The sequence below is a fragment of the Hemitrygon akajei genome, chromosome 5 (assembly GCF_048418815.1).
Source record: "Hemitrygon akajei chromosome 5, sHemAka1.3, whole genome shotgun sequence".
Lineage (NCBI taxonomy): Eukaryota > Metazoa > Chordata > Chondrichthyes > Myliobatiformes > Dasyatidae > Hemitrygon > Hemitrygon akajei.
In genome coordinates, this window is record NC_133128.1 from 149328766 (window position 1) to 149343687 (window position 14922).

The 14922-nt window shown below is 40.7% G+C and overlaps 1 pseudogene; it reads left to right on the forward strand.

The window, feature by feature from the left end:
- Positions 1-1846: 1846 nt before the first annotated feature.
- LOC140727247 (gamma-crystallin S-1-like) lies at positions 1847-10621 on the forward strand (annotated as a pseudogene).
- The last annotated feature ends 4301 nt before the right edge of the window (positions 10622-14922 follow it).

Below are 14922 nucleotides of genomic sequence, written 5' to 3' on the forward strand. Positions count from 1 at the left end.
AGGACCATGGCTGATACTGGAAGCATTAATATAGAAATACCTCCAAATGTGGAGCTGTAATGATAATCCATTAACAGAGGGCTAAAATAAGGAGGAAAAATGTCCCATATATGGAATTAGACCATAAGCCAATAAGATATAGGAGCAGATTTAGACTATTCAGCCCATTGAGTCTGCTCTGTCATCTCATCATAGTTGATCCCAGATCCCATTCAGCTCCATACACTGTCCTCTCACAATATTCCTTGATGTCTTGACCAATCAGGAACCCATCAACTTCTGTTTTAAATATGCCCACGGACTTGCCCTCCTCAGACTGTGGCAGAGCATTCCACAGATTCATAACCCTCTGGCTAAAAAAATTCCTCCTTACCTCTGTTCTGAAAGGTTGCCCCTCAATTTTGAGGCTGTGCCATCTAGTTCTGGATACCTCCATTAGAGGAAACATCCTCTCCACATCCACCTTGTCTAGTCCTTTCAACATTCGGTAGGTTTCAATGAGATCCCCCTGCATTCTTGTAAATTCCAGTGAGCACAAGCCCAAAGCTGCCAAAAACTTCTCATTTGTTAACCCCTTCATTCCTGGAATCATTCTTGTGAACCTCCGCCGGACTCTGTCCAATGATAATACATCCTTTCTGAGATAAGGGGCCCAAACTGTTGACAATACTCCAAGTGTGGCCTAACAGATTTGTCAGGCAAGATTTCCCTTTACAGAAACCATGCTGACTTTGACTTATTTTATCATTAGTCTCCAAGTATCCTGGAACCTCGCCCTTAATAATGGACTCCAACACTTTCCCAGCCACTGAGGTTAGGCTAACCGGCCTATAATTACCTCTTTTTTGTCTTCCTCCTTTCTTAAAGAGTGGAGTGACATTTGCATTTTTCCAGTCCTGTAGGACCATGCCAGGATCAAGTGATTCTTGAAAGATCATGACCAATGCATCCGCTATCTGTTCAGCGATCTCTTTCAGTACTCCAGGATGTAGTCCATTGGGTCCAGGTGACTTATCCACCTTAAGACGTTTCAGTTTGCCTTGCACTTTTACCTTTGTAATAGCAATGGCATTCACCCCTGTTCCCTGACACTCACGGACCTGTGGCATACAGCTAGTGTCTTTTACAGTAAAGGCTGAAGCAAAGTACTTATTAACTTCATCTACCATTTCTTTGTCCCCATTATTACCACACCAGCATAATTTTCCAGTGGTCCAATATCTACTACACTCACCTCCCCTTTATTCTTTATATAACTGCAAAAAAGCTTTTGGTATATATACTTTATATAATTGGCTAGTTTACACTCATACTTCATCTTTTCCCTTCTTATGGTTCTTTTAGTTGCCTTTTATTGAATTTTAAAAGTTTCCCAATCACCCAACTTTCCATACACCTTTGCTACCTTATATGCCCTTTCCTTGGCTTTTATGCAGTCCTTAACTTCCCTTGTCGGCCATCATTGCCTAGGTGGTTTGGAGGGGGATACTGGCAGGGATTACTGCAGAGCAGAGGTGGCTGAAGTTTCTGGGAATAGTTCACAACGTGCAGGAAAGATATGTCCCAAAACAACTTCTTCAGTGGGTCATATCCACAATGCGCCTTGTAAGCTATTCCCAGAAATTTCAGCCACCTCTGTTTTGTGGTCATTCCCACTGGTACCCCTTCCAGTCCACCTGGGCAAGCTCCTCTCTCATGCCTCTGTAATTCCCTTTATTCCATTGCAATACTGATACATGTGACTTATGCTTCTCCCTCTCAAACTGCAGTATGATTTCAATGGAAAACTGTCCCTCTGCCTATAATCACTTCCATTGCTGTGATTTTCACTCTTGCCCGGTGATGAATGGTTACTGGATCTTCCATGAACAGTGAAACTATCGAGGCTGACAGTGAATACAGAAGGTACTGTCATTGTGGTGGCCGCAACTCAATTATTGGGTCTTTCAGGTGCATGAGCGACTTGCAGATCATCTTTGAGCAACCTGAGCTTGACTTGCTAAAGTCATTCTTAACATATGTAAAATACTGTTATTACAAACGTATATTAATTTAATTTTTTTTCACCCAGAAAACCAGGAATAAAAGCTTTTCACTTCTTTTAGCTTTTGAAGCATTTTAGTGAGAATAAAATAGTGATTTAATCATACACATAGATGAATGAAATCAAACAACTTAAAACAGTAAAGTTAATAATATTACCTCTAAAAATATAAATTTAATGACATTTTGAAATATTTCTGAAGCTGTTAAATTCTGCAAGTAAAATTAGCTTTTCAGAGCCTAAGATATTTTGAGGTAATAATCATGTTTTAGTGTGGCATTAATGCAGTCACTGCTTTCATTAGTTACTCGGATGCCACTTTGATGACATTTCTTGTGTTTGGACACATAACTGGATGAGTGCAGATCTCAAACAGCTGCAGATGCTGGAAATCCGAGCGACACACACAAAATGCTAGAGGAAGTCAGGAGACCAGGCAGCATCTATGGAAAAGGGTACAGTCGACGTTTCAGACTGAAAGTCCTCAGCAGGACTGGAGAAAAAAGATGAGGAGTCAATTTAAAAGGTAGGGGGAGAAACACAATGTAATAGGTGAAACTGGGAGGGGGAGGGGTGAAGTAAAAAGCTGGGAAGTTGATTGGTGAAAGAGATATAGGGCGGGAAAAGAGTGAATATAATAGTATAATAGAGAGAGGACAGAAGGCCATGAAAGAAAGTAAAAGGGGGAGGAGCACCAGAGGGAGGCAATGGGCAGGCAAGGAGATAAGATGAGAGAGGGAAATGGGGAAGGGAAATGGTGAAGGAGAGGTGGGAGGGGGGGCATTACCAGAAGTTCGAGAAATTGATGTTAATGAAATCAGGTTGGAGGTTGCCCAGATGGAATATAAGGTGTTGTTCCTCCAACCTAAGTGTGGCCTCATCACAACAGTAGAGAAGGCCATGGATAGACATATTGAATGGGAATGTGAAGTGGAATTAAATTGGGTGGCCACTGGGAGATCCCACTTTTTCCCACGGACGATGCAGTATCCCGACCTGCGTTGCTCTCACCGATGTGCAGGAGGCCACACCGGGAGCACTGAACGCAATATACGACCCCAACAGACTCACAGGTAAAGTGTCATCTCACCTGGAAGGACTGTTTAGGGCCACATTCAGATTGGAGGAACAACACCATATATTCCGTTTGGGTTGCCTCCAAGCTGATGGCATGAACATCTGTTTCTTGAACTTACAGTAATGCCCACCCTCCCTCCACCCTCTTCACCATTCCCCATCCCCTTTTCCCTCTCTCACCTTATCTCCTTGCCTGCCCATCACCTCCCTCTGGTACTCCTCCCCCTTCCATGACCTTCTGCCCCTCTCTATTACAGTCCCCCTTCTCCAGCCCTGTATCTCTTTCACCAATCAACTTCGCAGCTCTTTACTTCATCCCCCCTCCCCCCCAGTTTCACTCTCCCTCCCCACCTTTTAAATCTACTCATCTATTGTGTCATATGGATTTTGGTGGTTCTGCAGAATGTACATGAATGGTAGCATGATTGCCTCATCATTCTGATCAAAGACTGAATTGAAGGGCCCTCACAGGAATTCAATGGCTTCACTGTGATCAGGAGAGGGAAGCCCTCAGTCACAGTTGAACAAGTGGTATGTCGTAGCCATCTCTTCAACAAATGGTGTATGAGGGGATAAAACAACTGGTGAAGAACCAGTTTGTTCATTATGTAAATATAGCATACATCAAACAGCTTGTGAAGTCGCTGAACGGACTGATAAACCCAACATGAAAAGAGTTTAAATCCAAAAATATCACCATTATTTGAGCTTTTGTTTTCAGCAGCCTTGGAGGGACTTTGAAAGTGAGGCCAGGGAAGTACAAAACCTTTTTCCTGTTGCTTCAGATATGAATCAACATTTCAGCATTCCTGTCGGAGACTTGGGTGGATGAAGTCTTACTTCACAGCCTTGAAGAAGAGTTTATTGAGTGTATTCGGGATGGGTTCCTTGAACAATACGTTACTGAGCCGACAAGGGGGCAAGCAGTCTTAGATCTGGTCCTATGTAATGAGACAGGACTAATAAAAAATGTCCTAGTAAAGGATCCCCTTGGAATGAGTGACCATAACATGGTCGAATTCCATATTCAATTAGAGGATGAGAGGGTTGGATCTCAAACAAGCGTACTGAGCTTAAATAAAGGAGACTATGATGGTATGAAAGCGGAATTGCTTAAGATGGATTGGGAAAATAGATTAAAGGGTAGATCAGTACTTGATTAGTGGTGTATATTTAAGGAGTTATTTTACAACTATCAAGAAAAATATATTCCACTGAAGAAAAAAGGGTGTAAAAGAAAAAATAGTTATCCGTGGCTAAGTAAAGAAATAAAGCAAAGTATATGACTAAAAAGAAAGTTATATAAGGTAGCTAAATCTAGTGGGAAGATTGAAGATCGAGAAGCTTTTAAAGATCAGCAGCAAATAACAAAAAGATTGATTAAGAAGGGGAAGATAGATTATGAAAGTAAATTGGCAAAAAACATAAAAGCAGATAGCAAGAGTTTTTATAGTTACATAAAAAGAAAAAGGGTGGCTAAAGTAAATGTTGGTCCCCTAGAAGATGAGACCGGGAAATTAATGGTAGGGGACATGGAGATGGCGGAAACGCTGAACAAATATTTTGTATCAGTTTTTACAGTAGAGGACACTCAAAATATCCCAACACTGGATAAACAGGGGGCTCTAGGGGGAGAGAAGCTAACTACGATTCAAATCACCAAGGAAATGGTACTTGATAAATTAATGGGACTGAAGGTGGATAAATCCCCTGGACCGGATGGCTTGCATCCTAGGGTCTTAAGGGAAGTGGTGGTCGGGATTGTGGATGCATTAGTGATAATTTTTCAAAACTCGCTGGACTCGGCAATGGTCCCGGCAGATTGGAAAAATGCTAATGTAACTCCTTTATTTAAAAAGGGCAATAGACAGAAGGCTGGGAATTATAGGCCAGTTAGCCTAACATCTGTGGTTGGCAAAATGTTGGAATCGATAATTAAGGAAACAGTAACAGGGCATTTGGATAAACGTAGCTTAATAGGACAAAGTCAGCATGGCTTTACAAAAGGGAAGTCATGTTTGACAAATTTGTTGGAGTTCTTTGAGGACATAACATATAGGGTAGATAAAGGGGAACCAGTGGATTTGGTGTATTTGGACTTCCAAAAGGCATTTGACAAGGTGCCACACCAAAGATTATTACTTAAAGTAAAAAATCATGGGATTGGGGATAATAGTCTGGCATGGGTGGAGGATTGGCTTTCTAACAGAAAACAGAGAGTTGGAATAAATGGTTTATTCTCAGACTGGCAGTTGGTGACTAGTGGTGTTCCGCAGGGGTCGGTGTTGGGACCCCAACTCTTTGCAATCTATATTAATGATTTGGAGAAAGGGACTAAGTGCAACGTATCGAAGTTTGCTGATGACACAAAGATGGGAGGGAGTGTAATGAGTGCGGAGGACATTGAAACCCTGCAGGGGGACATAGATAGGCTGAGTGATTGGACAGACATTTGGCAGATGAAATATAATACTGACAAGTGTGAGGTCTTGCACTTTGGCAGGAAAAATAATAGAGCAAGTTATTATCTAAATGGAGAGAAACTGGAAAGTGCTTCTGTGCAAAGGGATCTGGGGGTCCTGGTGCAGGAAACACAAAAAGTTAGTATGCAAGTGCAGCAGGTGGTCAAGAAGGCCAATGGAATGCTGGCTTTTATTGCTAGGGAGATGGAGTATAAGAACAGGGAGGTCTTACTGCAGTTGTACCGGGTATTGGTGAGACCACACCTGGAGTACTGCGTGCAGTTCTGGTGTCCATATTTAAGAAAGGACATACTGGCTCTCAAGGCAGTGCAGAGAAGGTTCACTAGGTTAATTCCGGGGATGGGTGGGTTGATGTATGATGAGAGGTTGAGTAGATTGGGACTCTACTCATTGGAGTTCCGAAGAATGAGAGCGACCTTATTGAAACATATAAGATTGTGAAGGGGCTTGATCGGGTAGATGCAGGGAGAATGTTCCCAATGATGGGTGAAACTAGGACTAGGGGGCATAATCTTAAAATAAGGGGATGCTGTTCCAGGACTGAGATGCGGAGAAATTTCTTCACTCAGAGGGTAGTGGGGCTGTGGAATTTACTGCCCCAGAGAGCTGTGGAAGCTACTATACTCAATAAATTCAAAACAGAGATAGACATTTTCCTGGATAAAAAATGGCATTAGGGGATACGGTGAGTGAGCAGGTAAGTGGACATGAGGCTAGGTTTAGATCAGCCATGTGATCTCCTGGACCAGTTTTCGATAGCCTGGATGGGTTGGAGAGGAATTTTCCAGATTTTTTCTCCTCAATTGGCAACTTGGTTTTTTTCCCTGGGTGATCACATGGGTTTGGGCGGGATGAATAATAAAATAAAATGGGCGGCATGGTGCCCTGTTGGTTGGCACTGCTGCCTTGTGGGATTCGGTGAAAACTAGAGTTAAGATTGGATCAGCCATGATCTTGTTGAATGGCGGAGCAGGCTTGAGGGGCCGATTGGCCTACTCCTGCTCCTATCTCTTATGTTCTTATGTTGTTCACACACAAGAGCAGAAGGAAACAAGAGTAGAAGTGGGTCACCAGGCTCCTGAAGCCTGTCCATCATTCAGTATGATTATAGCTGATCTGTTCTGTCCACACATCCTCTTTCATGCCAGTCCTCCATTCCTGAAACTCAGTCGAATGACTGGATAAGAGGAAAACTAGCTCCAAGTCCCTGTTTTATGCTGATAATAGTGACAAGGACAGAGTAATCTTAACAATAAACATCCTTTAATAAGCATTTTAATTCAAATATTATTCATGAGCCAGAATACATAATTGGCAATCCATTGAGTTAGAAATTTAAGTTATTACCACCACAGATAAAAAACTAATGCAGGAAAGAAGGCCAGAAGTTAAAAAAAAACTGCTGGAGTCAAGCAGCATCTGTGGAGTCTGAGAAATTGTCAACATTTCAGATCAAGACACTACATTAAGTTATTTCATTTACCATACCTTCATTAACCTCTGGTTTAATAGGGAATGTATGAGTGGGTTATATAGTGAGGAAAAGGAGCTTCCATGTAGATATCATTATGTTGTCTGGATGCAGAGGTTCCAGAAAGGCTAGAGGTTGGATGTACTAGAAAAGTTTCCTGGCTTATGGTTTTCCCCAGTGGTAGACTTTCAGCTGAAAAGGAGGCAGAAGGGAGACTTGATACAGGTATAGAAGCTAATATGTAGTTTAGAAGAGATAAGTAGGGAGAAGTTGTTTAATAGATGGTTCTAGAAACAGAAGAGCACAGGTTTTAAGTGAAGGGGAAGGATACGCAAGGGATGTGAGGGAAAAGGTTAAACAGGTCAGTGGATGAGTGGGATCAGAGTTGTGTTTAGGCTCGGGTTCAACGGAAGTGTGGGTATAGATAGGTGTGATTGGTGTGTGGAGGATGTGATTGGTGTGTGGAGGATGTGATTGGTGTGTGGAGGATGTGATTGGTGGGTGGAAGATGTGATTGGTGTGTGGAGGATGTGATTGGTGTGTGGAGGATGTGATTGGTGTGTGGAGGATGTGATTGGTGTGTGGGGGATGTGATTGGTGTGTGGATGATGTGATTGGTGGGTGGAAGATGTGATTGAGGATAAGGGGCCAGAAGAGGTGGCAGCAGGGAGTCAAGGAAACACTAAACAATTATTAAAGCAGGATACTGATGATGAAAACCAATAGCCGATGAGTGGACCAGGTAAGTCTAATTTCTTTAAGTAATTAGGAACGAAGTCTAAACTCACTTGTTTGGCCTGCTTCCATGCAAGTTCTGTGCACTGCTTGTTGGTCTTGATGAACAAATTAACACAAGTGACATTAAATACACGTGCCTTGTCATCTGATGTCACTGGATGTACTGAGTGATTTCTGCATATTCACAGTGTGGTAAAACCCAGAGCAACATTTTAGAAACTTGCATCTTGCAGATATAATGCCTGGTCACATATAAGAGTTGAGTTTTAGATTTGATTTCTTTGAGTAGCAAACAGAATATGATTCATTAAACAAAATAATTCCTTGTTCTTCTTTTGACAAGCAATATAGAATTTCCATGATATATTTGTTTTTTTGTATTATAGGGATTTTTAGAGTAGTTATTAGAATAGACTGCCTGCTTAGTTTTGAAGTAATTTTGTCTTTTTTATCACCACCACAATGGATATAAAGTTTTTTGAGTCAATATAGAATAATATTGGATAATTCAAAATTCATTAAATGAGGTTACATTTTGAAATATTTTTTGACCAGATAGTTCTTTACTTGAATGATAAAATATAAGAAATGGTTTACTCTGATAAAATTGGTCAGTCTGAACAGGCATATCATTAGCAACATACACAAATGTGGGAGGAACTCAGTAGGTTAGGCAGCATTTATGGAAAAGAATAAACCGTAGATGTTTCAGGCTGAGACCCTTCATCAGCAACGGAAATGAAAGGCGAAGGTGCCAGATTAAGAAGGCGGGGAGGGGAGTACAAGCTAGGAGGTGATAGGTGGAAAAGGTAAAGGGCTGGAGAAGATGGAATCTGATAGGAGCGGAGAGTGGACCAAGGAGAAAAGGAAGAGGAGGGGACCCAGGAGAGGTGACAACAGGAATATCATTATCTGCAATCAGACAAATCCTGAAATAGAAAACTTGCGAGTACATCTCCTAAAAAATAACGTGACAACAATAATTTAAACATAAGCAAAACTCATCACCAATTCCTTCATGACCTGTCTGGCATAAAGACAGATAAGATTGCAAATGCACACCACATTTTACAAATTATACTCTTTATGTAAATCTGTGGAAATAAATCTGAAACAGTAGAACAAATCAAAGATTAGTTTTTATTTGTCATATATACACCGAAACAACCAATGGAAAGTGTCATTTGTGTCAAATCAGATCAAAGAGGATTGTGCTGGGCAGCTCACAGGTGTTGCCATGCTTCCAGTGCTGACATCCATGCCCGCAGCTCCCTAACCCTAACCTGTATGTCTTTGGAATGTGGAAGAAACTGAAGCACCTGGTGGAACTTGTTTACCAATGTTTAATTTGTTCTTTTCTTTTAGATCATCTTCTACGAGGACAGGAACTTCCAGGGTCGGCACTATGAGTGCAGCTCCGACTGTGCCGACCTCTCCCCTTACTTCAGCCGCTGTAACTCCATCCGTGTTGACAGTGACTGGTGGGTGTTGTACGAGAGACCCAACTACATGGGATACCAGTATGTCCTGAGCAGGGGAGAGTATCCTGACTACCAGCGCTGGATGGGATTCAATGACACAATCAGGTCCTGTCCTATATGTAAGTTCATTCTGTTGGTCATTTTGTCTGTTTATTTTGCAATTATAAATTTTATATTTTATGTTTGAGCTATTGTTATAATTTTGTTAGCAGGTGACCTTATTATACAGGTGTAATTCCCTCTGTTTTAAAAATAGGTAATCTTTTATCCATTCGGTTAAGCTTTTGTTTCTGAAGATGAATTCTCAACTTGAATGTAACTTTAAGTGATTACCGTATTTCACTTTGGGAATGGAAGCTATAACTCTCTGAGTCTGTCCTTTTCGGCCAGATTGCATAGAAATTATATAAAAAGGGGCCTTGCTTTATGTCTGCTCCAGAAGGACCCACAATAGTCACCTAAATGATCCAGAAAAACAAAATTGCAGATATCTCCAAGTGGATCACCCCTTTAATAGGAAAAGTGAAAGGAGATCTTAAATGCTGCCTATCCTCAAAACTCACTGTAAGGAACCAATTCCAATTCTAAATCCAATTTCAATTGCACTCAACCAAGATAATATACAGCGCTTATATAAAACTTCTGCTGCAGCTAAAAATTAATTCCGGTGGTCACTGTAAATGACAGAGTGGGCAGATTGGGAGTGAGAGTGGTGTTACTCAATGAAAACACAAGATCAAAATATTTGAATGGAGATTTGTGATTTATTTCATTACTAGCTTGATCTGTTGCTTGATTTTCTTTTATTCTTGCATTCTTTTGTCTGATTGTTATGCAAATTATCCTCTATATGCATTAACATGCACACTGTTGTTATTTCCATTACTGTACGGGGGAGATACCTACAGGATCTGGACTTACAAGAAACCTGACTTTGGAGGGCAGATGATGGAATTCATGGATGACTGTCCCTCTGTCTGTGATCGTTTCCATTACCGTGACATCCACTCCTGTCAGGTGATGAATGGTTACTGGATCTTCTATGAACAACCCAACTACAGAGGCCGACAGTACTTCCTGAGACCCGGGGAATACAGGAGATACAGTGACTGAGGAGGCTATAACTCAACCACTGGGTCGTTCAGGCATGCGAGGGACTTGTAGACTGTTGCTGGGAAGTCATACTATTGCACTGAAATACTTCTGAGCAGGATAACATACACATACCTGAATTTTATTCTGTTTACATTACAATCTCAACATAATTGCAATTAAGTTTTATGGAATACTGCCTCACAAAAGCAGAGTAATCAGGTAATGTCCAGTTAATATCCATAACTATTAAAAAAGTTTTCTCTTGCTTTTGTAAATTGGTCTTGCTATGACAGATTATTCATTCTCTGGCTCCTCAGACATCAACAGCATAACATTGGCAAGGTGCACAAACTTCTGATCAGATGATGATAAATTGCAATAATCTCAATTAAACCCCTCCCCCACTGGGAGCACCCATTCTGTGGTGCCCCCACCCCGGTAATCTTCCTTCCTCCAGGCAAACTATAAAAGACAGACTTTAACAAGATACAAAGAATAAGGGGTTGATTGAAAATAATTCCCATGCAGCATGCATTTTAAAAAAATAACTGGGACCTTGTAGCGATGTGCTACACACAGCGCTGAAATAACGACATGCAGTCGGTAAGTCGTTTGGAGACTAGTTTATTCAAACTTCGCGGCACTGGCATTTAATCCCTAGCGCCCGCCCTCTCCGGGCGGAAATGACGTCAGAGGTGCATTACCAAAGTCTCCCCCCGCGCGCTGGCTATTTGTGAGCCAGTTCACCTGTGCAGAAAGTGGGTCGCCACAACCTATTGCTTTTGAACAAAGATACATTTATTGTGCGGTTAACAGTTTTACTATGTGCCATCTAGGTCGCTTTCATTCACATTGTGATCAAAATGAGAATGTTCCTGTTCTTCATTATCATTGTAACATGGCATTAAAAGCAGAGAATGGGACAATTTCACTTAACTAAGATGGCGAAGAGAATTTAAATGGGTATCTCAAAATATAAAACTTGCAATATTTTACTATCACAACTGTGGCCTTTAATGATCAACTAGAAATCACTAATATGTGCATTCATTACTGTGAAACCAACAACCAGGCATCAGCCGTAGGGACCAGTTATCTTTCATTCATTCATTGATAACATTAAAATTACAACTCAGGCTTTACATATGCCCCGGTTTACCATAATTACAGAAGTTAACTGATACTTGATTTTACTATGCCTGAGTGAGTAACTCGAAGCCTAATATTTTGAACACATTGCAAAGCTGGAAGCTCACTAAACCGTCAGCAACAATTACAGAGGAAGTTAAATATGTATTTTCTCCAGGACATTCTCAATGACATTATGTTGATTATTGAAACATGAAAGACTGTGCTGGCTCCCAGTAATTCAGTAAATGAAAAGCTGAACATAGATTTTTTAACACAGCTATATTCATTTACCTTTACACTGAAGTTGATCATTGGAAAGTGCTGTGCACATTACACTGCTGGAACAAGGTGTTGTACAATTGGAATGGAATGATTGTTAGAGGCAGAATATAACACCTGTCACTCTTGTGCAGCCCGTTTAGCATAACTGACTACGAAGAGCTTCCTGTCTCATACAGTATGTCTCTTAGCATGTGCTCTGGTTAGTTCAAGTTATAGAGTGCAGCCACATGACTTCTGACAATATGAGAATCATCTTATACCCCATAATTATGTACATACTAAAGCTAAAAATAGGAACAATGAATAAGGAGGCTCACCCTTCCAAAATCTATAGGTTGCAGCAAAAAATAATTTCAATTGGGCCAATATCAGTCTCCCAATGAAAACATTGAGGTTTCTCTACACACCTGCTCTTCAAATTCCTGCTGGCCACCTGTCGGTCTATAATCCAGCCCCATCAGAGAGCCCTTCTTATTTCTAATCTTTGCTCGTATGGCCTCGCTGGATGATCCTCCTCCTATTGATCTGCTGACCTCTGAGCATTTCCAGTGCTTCCTGTTTTTATTCTAAGTCGCTTTGGTGTGCTCACACACCTCCTGAAGTGTGACATCCAGAAAGGTACACAATGCTCTGTGGGAATCAGAATCAGGTTTACTATTGGTGACATAAGCCATGAGATTTGTTGCTTTCTGAGTCACGAAGTTATAAAATAAATAAATAGTGCAAATGAAAAATGTCGGGGTAGCTTCCATGGGTTCATGGACCGTTCAGAAATCTGATGGCATTCAGTGGCTGAACTGACAATTGTAGGTTTGGTTGAGTTTGCTGGTTTTGTATTCCTTGTCCTTATTGATAAAACCTCTTGCTTTATCACCTGCTTGCTGCTCCATCTTGTAGTAGGGAACAGCACAATGGCTTTGCAGCAGACAAAATAACGGAACTCCATAGCAGATCTATGCCTGGTGACCAATATAGCAAATATCCCACAGACTCCAGGGGAAAAGCTCGCCATTGCACATATAAGTGAAGGCAGAATTGCACACGACTCATGAAGCACACAAGGTGCTGAAGCTTGACAGCTCGTGGAGCATATAGATACTGAAGCTCGATGGTGCAAAAGGCTTACCTCACTCTATGTATACTCAACACATGCAGAGATAAAGGGGAAGGAAGTAGATAAGAAGAATGTTATTTTATTTATTTACAGATGCAGCATGGTAGTGGCCCTTCCTGCCCAATGAGCCTGTCCCTTCCAATTACACCCATGTGATCAATTAATCTATAAACCTATACATCTTATAAGTATATCAAATTTCTGGGGAACGCCAGTGTGCCAACTGACTTTAGTTAATGGTGAGTAGAGTTCCCTTGCACTCCAATGACCATGGAGTATTTTGGGGATGCGAGTGATTCTTTACAAATGCAAGTCTTTATTTCATTTTATCTGTGGTAAGAGATGTTGAAGAGAAGGAAGTGTCCTTTAGCTTGGCTTGTTGTTTTAACTTATCCCTGCTTTTCAATGCTGCAGGTTGCTCGAGGTCGACCTAAGATCACCTGGTTTATACTGTTGAGTGTCATTAACACTTTGGCACCCCCTTTTGCCAATGACATGCCACCCATTGTAAATTGCTGGATAATTCCAGCTGCTCGGAATCCCTTACTCTCCACAAACATCTTTCTCATCTGCTTCAAGGGTTTTTCATCAACCTTCACCCTGCACAAATCCTTCCATTCTCACCGAAGCACAGTGCTCTGACAAACTGTACAGAAAGCCTGGTCAGAATGCCCTAAGAGCTTACTTGCTGAATATTTAATTAATCAGTTCACTACTGCCAGATGAAAGCCACTTGCATCTCTAGTTCTCTCATTTAAGAATAATGGAAAATTAAATTGGGAAGCATTTGTTCCAGGATGAGTGATTCTTCTGTTCTTTTCAGCTTGTAATAAAGAAAGTTCATTCTGAAGGTAAAGCCGGGTCTCTTTGTGAATTCTTTCCCTCTGCAGCCACATCGGGGTCTCTACTTTCTTGTACCTTTTTAAAATATTATAATTGAACTTACAGTTCTTTCCATATTTCTCTTCCCAAAATGTATCACCACACACTTTACTGTATTGAATTGGCCACATGTCTGTCCATAGAATAAACCTGCTCATGGCCTGTTGAAGTCCATTACTATTGCAGTTTTTTTACTATTCTTCCAAGTTTTGCATCATATACATATTTTGAAACTGTGCTCACTATTCTCAAAAGTGCGTCAACAATGTACATCAGAAACAATGGTTGTCCCATTAGTGAACCCTGTGGATCTCTCCTGTATTATTCAATCTGCAAATAGCCATTCACCCCCAACTTTCTACAGGACTCTTTATCTATTTTATCTGCCTGGTTTCCAAACAATCACCAGATTCTATGCAAATAGCCAACAGATAGAATGCATTCAATTTTCAGCCATGCATTTTACATTTAGCTTAGGTTTTGCTTTCTAATCAGTTTTCGATTTTCTCTGTCACCACATTGATCAATTGCTTTTTATTTTAGCTGCTATTCTTTTCCCATTCTATTTCTTTATTCCTCACACTGATATAAACTGATGAGCTAACTTCATTTTTAGGATCCGTACATGTCTGGTTATTTCATTTTATTGGATTGCGAGCCAACAGATAAATATCTATTTGCTAATACACACAACGTTTCAGGAAATTATATGGTCCTCACCTTCCTCTGGGAATAGGCTCTTAGAATGATTGAAAAACCTCTATATATTTTCATTCAGAAACCCCATCTCTAATATAAATCTACTTTCTATGCTGTTGGTTGCATTTTTGAACTCATTTAAATCTCATTTTCCATGACCTCAATAAAACTTGGGTAACATATTGACCTGAATAAGACTGCTATGAACACAATTAGAAAAAGGCAAAGGAAAAACAACTTAGCCATGGCAAACATGAATTAAGAACAGTACTCGATGCAAAGAGGAGACATATAAAATTGCCAGAAAAAAATGCATATCTGAGGACTGGGAATGTTATATAATTCAGTAAAAAAATGACCAAGAGATCAATTGATAGAGTGAAAATAAGAGTATGAGACTGAACATGGAAGGAGCATAACAAAAG